Raw genomic sequence first — 8,326 nt, forward strand, 5'->3', positions numbered from 1 at the left:
CACTCCAGCCTGGGCAACCGTGCAAGACTCTGTCTCAAAAAAAAAAAAAAAAAAAAATACACATTGCCTTCTCCCTCCACGATTTCTCTACTCTCTTGAGTTACTTGACTCTGGGGGCTCCATTTGTCTGCCTGCAAGCTACACATTTCCCAGGACCACACCGCTGGCCTCTGCCATAAGCAGACTCCTTCTGATGGCCCTACTGCACAGGCAGGAACATCCTTCCCCTATCTTCAGAAAGTTTGGAGAGTGGAGAAGAGGGGAACGTGAACATGAAGAGGAGACTCCACCTGGAGCTGAAGCACCAGACCCCACCCGCTGTTCTAAAACTTGTCTTGGACAATTGCCAATCAAGTGATGGAGAAATTGAGGGCTTTACAGTTGAATTTCTGAACTTAGAGTTCCTCCATTTAATAACTGTAGGCTTGATTTCATTTTCAAATCTCTCCTGGCTGCCTTGACAATAGAGACTTTGGAGATCTGGACATGTTAGAAACTCACATATCTAAACTTGGATGGAAATACACTGAAAGATATCAGAACTTTAGAACCTTTGAAAAAGTTGGAACATCCAAAGAGCTTGGACCTCCTAAACAGTGAGGTTACTAGCCTGAATGAAGACTGGGAGAGTGTCTTCAAGCTCCTGCCTCAGCTGACCTACCTTGATCACTATGACCAAGAGGACCAGGAAGCCCACAACTCAGATGTTGAGGGGGATGATGTAGATGACAAAGAGGAGGATGAAGAAGGAGAAAATGAGGAAAATGAGGAGGATAAGGATAGTGAAGAGGAAGAGTTTGATGGAGACGAAGATGAAGATGAAAGTGAAGATGTAGACTGTGAAGAAGGTGATGATGAAAGTGAAGATGTAGACTGTGAAGAAGGTGAATATGAAAGTGAAGATGTAGACTGTGAAGAAGGTAAGATGAAAGTGAAGATGTAGACTGTGAAGAAGGTGAAGACGAAAGTGAAGATGTAGACTGTGAAGAAGGTGACGACGAAAGTGAAGATGTAGACTGTGAAGAAGGTGACGACGAAAGTGAAGATGTAGACTGTGAAGAAGGTGACGACGAAAGTGAAGATGTAGACTGTGAAGAAGGTGACGACGAAAGTGAAGATGTAGACTGTGAAGAAGGTGACGACGAAAGTGAAGATGTAGACTGTGAAGAAGGTGACGACGAAAGTGAAGATGTAGACTGTGAAGAAGGTGACGACGAAAGTGAAGATGTAGACTGTGAAGAAGGTGACGACGAAAGTGAAGATGTAGACTGTGAAGAAGGTGACGACGAAAGTGAAGATGTAGACTGTGAAGAAGGTGACGATGAAAGTGAAGATGTAGACTGTGAAGAAGGTGACGATGAAAGTGAAGATGTAGACTGTGAAGAAGGTGACGATGAAAGTGAAGATGTAGACTGCGAAGAAGGTGATGATGAAAGTGAAGATGTAGACTGTGAAGAAGGTGACGATGAAAGTGAAGATGTACACTGTGAAGAAGGTGAGATGAAAGTGAAGATGTAGATCGTGAAGAAGGTGAATATGAAATTGAAGATGTAGACTGTGAAGAAGGTGAAGATGAAAGTGAAGATGTAGACATGAAGAAGGTGATGATGAAAGTGAAGATGTATACTGTGAAGAAGGTGACGATGAAAGTGAAGATGTAGACTGTGAAGAAGGTGACGATGAAAGTGAAGATGTAGACTGTGAAGAAGGTGACGATGAAAGTGAAGATGTAGACTGTGAAGAAGGTGAATATGAAAGTGAAAATGTAGACTGTGAAGAAGGTGAATATGAAAGTGAAGATGTAGACTGTGAAGAAGGTGACGATGAAAGTGAAGATGTAGACTGCGAAGAAGGTGATGATGAAAGTGAAGATGTAGACTGTGAAGAAGGTGACGATGAAAGTGAAGATGTAGACTGTGAAGAAGGTGAATATGAAAGTGAAGATGTGGACTGTGAAGAAGGTGACGACGAAAGTGAAGATGTAGACTGTGAAGAAGGTAAGATGAAAGTGAAGATGTAGACTGTGAAGAAGGTGAAGATAAAGTCAGTGGGAAGGAAGAAGAATTTGGACATGATGAAGGGGTTGATGACGATGAATATAAAATACATAACAGATGGTGGGCCTAAACCGAACTATATCAGTAACTACATTAAATGTAAATGGAATAAATGCTCCAATTAAAAGGTGGTAATTGACTGAGCACAGTGGCTCACACCTATAACTGCAGCACTTTGGGAGGCCAAGGCGGGTGGATCACCTGAGGCCAGAAATTTGAGACCAGCCTGGCCAACATAGTGAAACCCCATCTCTACTAAAAATACCAAAAAATTGGCTAGGCACGGTAGCTCACACCTGTAATCCCAGCACTTTGGGAGGCCAAGGCAGGTGGATCACGAAGTCAGAAGTTTGAGACCAGCCTGGCCAACGTGGTAAAATCCTGTCTCTACTAAAAATACAAAAATTAGCCAGGCGTGGTGGTACATGCCTGTAATCCCAGCTGCTTGGGAGGCTGAGACATGAGAATCACTTGAACTTGGGAGGAAGAGTTTGCAGTGAGCTGCGATCCCACCACTGCACTTCAGCCTGGGTGACAGAGCAAGACTCTGTCTGTCTCAAAAAAATATAAAAGAAGCTATAAAAATAAAATAGGTCAGGCGTGGTGGTTCACGCCTATAATCCCAGCAATTTGGGAGGCCGAGGCAGGCAGATCACGAGGTCAGGAGATCGAGACTATCCTGGCTAACACAGTGAAACCCTGTATCTACTAAAAATACAAAAAATTAGCTGGGCATGGTGGTGGGCGCCTGTAGTCCCAGCTACTTGGGAGGCTGAGGCAGGAGAATGGCGTGAACCCGGGAGGCAGAGCTTGTGCTGAGCCGAGATGGCGCCACTGCACTCCAGCCTGGGTGACAGAGCAAGACTCCATCTCAAAAATAAATAAATAAAATAAATAAAAATTAAAATAAAATTGAGGCAGGAGGATCACTTGAGCCCAGAAGCTCAAGACCAGCCTGGGCAACATAGTGGGACCCCGTTTCTACAAAAATATTAAAATATTAGCCAGGTGTGATGGGGTACACCTGTAGTCCCAGCTCTTTGGAAGGATGAGATGGGAGGATCACTTGAGCTCAGGAGGTAGAGGCTGCAATGAGCCATGACCACACTACTGGATTCCAGCCTGGGTGACAGAGTTGAGACCTTGTCTCAAAAAAATAAATAAATAAAAATAAAAATTAGGCCAGGCACAGTGGCTCACATTTATAGTCCCAGCACTTTGGGAGCTGAGGCAGCAGATTGCTTGAGCCCGGGAGTTCAAGACCAGCCTGGGGAACACAACAAAAATCTGTCTGTACCAAAAATACAAAAAAGTAGGCAGGTATGGTGGCACATGCTTATAGTCCCAGCTACTTGGGAGGCTGAGGTGGGTGGATGGCTTGAGCCCAGGAGGTTAAGGTTTCAGTGAGCTGTGATCATGCCATTGCATGCCAACCTGGGCAACAGAGCAAGATTCTGTCTCAAAAAAATAAATAAATAAATAAATAATTTGAATGTAAATTAGATTAAATTAAACCCAGTATAAGCAGAAGGATGGAAATAAAGATAAGAGAGAAAATGAATAAAATTACAAACAAAAAGATAGAGAAAATTGTGACAAAACCATGGCCCCTCAAAGATGTCCATGTCCTAATCTCTAGAGTCTGTCAACATGTTACAATTCATGGCAAAGAGGTATTAACATTGCAGGTTAAATTAAGGCTGCTAAAATAGGGAGATTGTCCTGAATTATTCGGGTGGGCCCAATGTAATCACAAGGTTCTTAAAAGCAGAAGTAGAGGCCGGGGCGGTGGCTCATGCCTGTAAACCCGGCACTTTGAGAGGTTGAGGCAAGTGGATCATTTGAGGTCAGGAGTTTAAGACCAGCCTGGCCAACATGGTGAAACCTCGTCTCTACTAAAAATACAAAAAAAAAAAAAAGAAAAATAGCATGCCTGTAATCCCAGCTACTGGGGGAGACTGAGGCAGGAGAATCACTTGAACCCAGAAGATGGAGGTTGCACGGAGCTGAGATCGTGCCACTGAACACTCCAGCCTGGGCAACAAAGCAAGACTCCTTCTCAAAAAAAAAAAAAGTAGAAATAGAGGCAGAAGAGGGCAATGATGAGATGTAAGAAAGATTCAGCTCACCATTGCTAGCTGTGAAGATGGAGGGAAGGGCATAGGACCAAGAAATGTGGGCAGCCTCTAAAAGCTGAAAAAGACAGGGGAGGGATTCTCTCTGAGAGCCTCCAGAAAGGGACACAGCCCTGCAAACATCTTGATTTGAGCCAGTGAGGCCCATGTTAGACTTCTAACCTTCAAAACCATAGATAATAAATTTCTGTTGATTGAAGCTATTAAGTTTGTAGTTCTGTGTTACAGCAGCAATAGTAAACTAATACAAAAATGAACAAAACCCAATTGTTGGTTCTTTGGCTTTTTGAAAAGATTAACAAAATAACTAAAAACCTGATAACATTGTTCAAGTAAAAGAGAGAAAACACAAATTAACAATACTGAGAAAGAAAGAGGGGATATCATTACAAATTCTATAGACATTAAGAAGATAATAGGGGAGGCTGGGCGCAGTGGCTCACACCTGTAATCCCAGCACTTTGGGAGGCCAAGGCAGGTGGATCACCTGAGGTCAGGAGTCCAAGACCACCCTGACCAACATGATGAAATCCCGTCTTTACTAAAAATACCAAAACATTAGCTGGGTGTGGTGGTGGGCGCCTGTAATCCTAGCTATTCGGGAGGCTGAGGCAGGAGAATTGCTTGAACCCGGGAGGCAGAGGTTGCAGTGAGCCAAGATCACACCACTGCACTCCAGCCTGGGCAGAAGAGCGAGACTCTGTCTTAAAATAAAATAAAATAAAATAAAATAAAAATAAAAATAAATTAAAAAAAGATAATAGGGGAACATTATTAACAACTTCACAGCAATAAATTTGACAACACATGTGAAATTAATAAATTCCTTGAAAAATGTAACTTATCAAATCTGACACAGGAGAAACTAAAAAATCTGAAGAGCCTTATATTTAGTAAGGAAATTTAGATTTGTAATTAAAACTACCTCACAAAGAAAACTTCAGGTTCTAATGGCTTTTCTAGCACACATTTTTTTTTTTTTTTTTTTTTTTTGAGATAGAGTCTCACTCTGTCACCCATACTGGAGTACAGTGGTGTGATCTCGGCTCACTGCAGCCTTTGCCTCCTGGTTCAAGCGATTCTCCTGCCTCAGCCTCCGGAGTAGCTGGGATTACAGGTGTGCACCACCACACCTGGCTAATTTTTGTATTTTTAGTAGAGATGGGGTTTCACCATGTTGGCCAGGTTGGTCTTAAACTCCTGACGTTAAGCAATCCACTTGCCTCACCTTCCCAAAGTGCTGGGATTACAGGCATGAGCCACCACGCCCAGCCTCTAGCACATATTTAAGGAAGAAATAATGTAACCAGTCTTATGGAAACAGGAAAGCAAGAAGGAGAGAAGGAAGGAAGGGGGGAAGGAAGGAAGGAAGGAAGGAAGGAAGGAAGGAAGGAGGGAAAGGGAAGGGAGGGGAGGGGAGGGAGGAAGGGATGGAGCGGAGAGAGGGAAAGGAAGGGGAGGGAAGGGGAGGGGAGGGGAGGGGAGAGGAGGGGAGGGGAGGGGAGAAAGAAAGAAAATTACAGACCAGTATCCCTCAACATATCCTCAACACAATTGTAGCCCATGGAATCCCCCAATATATACAAAGGGTGAAGAATCCTGGCCAAATGCGATTTCTCCCAGAAATGTAAGGTTACTTGAATATTTGAAATCAATCAGTGTGATTTGCCTCATTGATAGATTAAACAATTGATTTCAGGCCAGGTGCGGTGGCTCATGCCTGTAATCCCAGCACTTTGGGAGGCCGAGGTGGGTGGATCACGAGGTCAGGAGATCTAGACTATCCTGGCTAACACGGTGAAACCCTGTCTCTACTAAAAATACAAAAAATTAGCCGGGCGTGGTGGCGGGCGCCTGTAGTCCCAGCTACTTGGGAGGCTGAGGCAGGAGAATGGCGTGACCCTGGGAGGTAGAGCTTGCAGTGAGCTGAGATTGCGCCACTGCACTCCAGCCTGGGCGACAGACAGAGCAAGACTCAGTCTCAAAAAAAAAAAAAAGAATTGATTTCAATAGTTGCAAAAACAATGTTTTTAATCTTTCAGCAAATTAAGAATGGAAAGGAACTTCACCAACCGGAAAGAAACCTGAAGAAAACCTACAGCTAAAGTCAGTGAATGATGAGAGACTACAGGCTTTCCGCAGGGCTCAGGAACAAGGCAGGGAGGTCAGCTCTCGTCACTTCCACTCCACCTCATTTCAGAGGCCCTAACCAGTCTCTACGCACTGACAACTTGATCATCCATGCAGAAGACGCTAAGGAGTCTACAAACCACCACCCAGGGTTTGGCTCCAGTGAGGAAGCATTGAATTGGCAAAGGGGGTGTCCAGGGTAGTCCTGGGAGGCCCAGGAAGGCTGAAAGGGGAAGAGCTTCAGAAGCTGCCTCCACCCAGAAGGCCACCAAGGATGCTGAGTTATTTTAAGGCAGGCCGAGCCTGGGTTCCCTACATAAGCGAGGCTTGTTCTGGTTGGGAAACCCGAGAGCAGCAATTGAAGACAGATTGTTGGCGGGACTGCCCGGCCGCCGACCTCATGGCTAATCCCACTCCCTGGTACAGGATGTTTGGGCTGAGTGCAGGGGCTCGCTGCCAGGTTCTCGGAGTGCACACTGGAGGGGTGGGGGGCAGGGGCTGGCTGCAAGGGAAAGGCCTCATCCCAGACTCCTTTTATCCCCATGTTATACCCCCTGTGGTGTGGGAGGGGCAGCAGGACAGCCAGAGCCATTCCCACGGGGAGGGGTGAGTGACTGTCCCCAGGAAGAGGGCCTCAGGAAGTGGAATCTGGCCCACATCGCAGCAGGTCGGGTTCTGCTGAGTTCATCCTCTCCAGCACCGCTGCCTTGGCTCAGGGCCTGGACCTAAGCCACAGACCCTCACAGGCAGGCAACCCCCCCACCCGGAACACTTGAGCAAGGAGGGCCAGAGGTTCCAGGCTCAAGGGAGGCTGTGGGATGCATACTGGTCCAGGAGCCCCAAACCTGAGATCTGCTCTTTGAGGGAAGCTTCTACCGAACTACCGGGAGGAGAGGGGAGGCCTCCAGCTCCAGCTGCAGCTCCCAAGACCCTTTCTGGGCTTCCAGTATTACAACCTTTGTCACACTTGTGGGTCTGGCTCTCCTGGCCTGGAAGGTCCCCAGGGCAGATCCAACTCCCACCTGCACCCCAGCCCCACACTCAGAGCCTAGCACCCAGCAAACACTCCTCAAACTGAACCAAAGCCTCAGCCGCTGTGGCCAGTGGGATCCGGTCCAGGCTGAAGACAGAAGGCAGCCTGGCTTTCCCCTGGGACAAGTCCCGGGAGCAGATGAGTCTGTGCTGAAGCCAGAGCCAGCGGGACAAGGCCAGGAGGCTGGCAGCTCTCTACTAGAGCTCCCACTCCTCCAGCCCAGCCTGGCAAGGGTGCCCACTACCCAGGGCTGGGTCTCCTCCCCCAGCGAGCCTGCCAGGTCCTGTCACCATGGGGATAGCAGCCACAGATGGTCAGCTGGACAACAGGCACGGCCACCAGCCTGGGGCACAAGCCGCTCACTCCTCTCCTGCCCTCTTCCCCACAGTCTGGGGACAGAAGGAGAAGGCTGCCTCTTGGGGGCCCCAAGAGAGGCTCCCCACTGCCAAAACCCTCCCTCCAGGGACCACCAGGAGCAGCCCTGTGGTGGACAGCTTAGACCTATCCCTGGTTGCAGCGAGAAAGAGCCCATGGCCATTGGAAGCACGGGGCAGCTCAATAAGGGGGGCTGGGAAGGGCTTGGTAGAGGGTTTGGGCTTGTGCTGGGCGATTTGGGGAAGGTGTAAGCTTGGGGACCCACTCTGGATTGAATGCTCTCAGGAAACTGGGCTAGTTCTCTGACCCGGGTGTTTCTTTGTGTGTGTATGTGTGTGTGTGTGTGTGTGTTTTGTTTTTTGTTTTTTTGTTTTTTTGAGACAGAATCTTGCTCTGTTGCCCAGGCTGGAGTGCAGTGGCATGACCTCAGCTCGCTGCAACCTCCACCTCCCAAGTTCAAGTGATTCTCCCACCTTAGCCTCCCAAGTAGCTGGAACTACAGGCGCCCGCCACCATTCCCACCCAGCTAATTTTTGTATTTTAGTAGAGATGGGGTTTCACCATGTTAGCCAGGCTGGTTGCAAACTCCTGACCTC

The 8,326-nt window shown here is 47.3% G+C and overlaps 1 pseudogene; it reads left to right on the top strand.

Moving 5' to 3' along the window:
* The first annotated feature begins 272 nt into the window (after positions 1-272).
* Positions 273-2,341, top strand: LOC129052691 (acidic leucine-rich nuclear phosphoprotein 32 family member B-like; annotated as a pseudogene).
* The last annotated feature ends 5,985 nt before the right edge of the window (positions 2,342-8,326 follow it).

The sequence above is a fragment of the Pongo abelii genome, chromosome 23, assembly GCF_028885655.2.
Source record: "Pongo abelii isolate AG06213 chromosome 23, NHGRI_mPonAbe1-v2.0_pri, whole genome shotgun sequence".
Lineage (NCBI taxonomy): Eukaryota > Metazoa > Chordata > Mammalia > Primates > Hominidae > Pongo > Pongo abelii.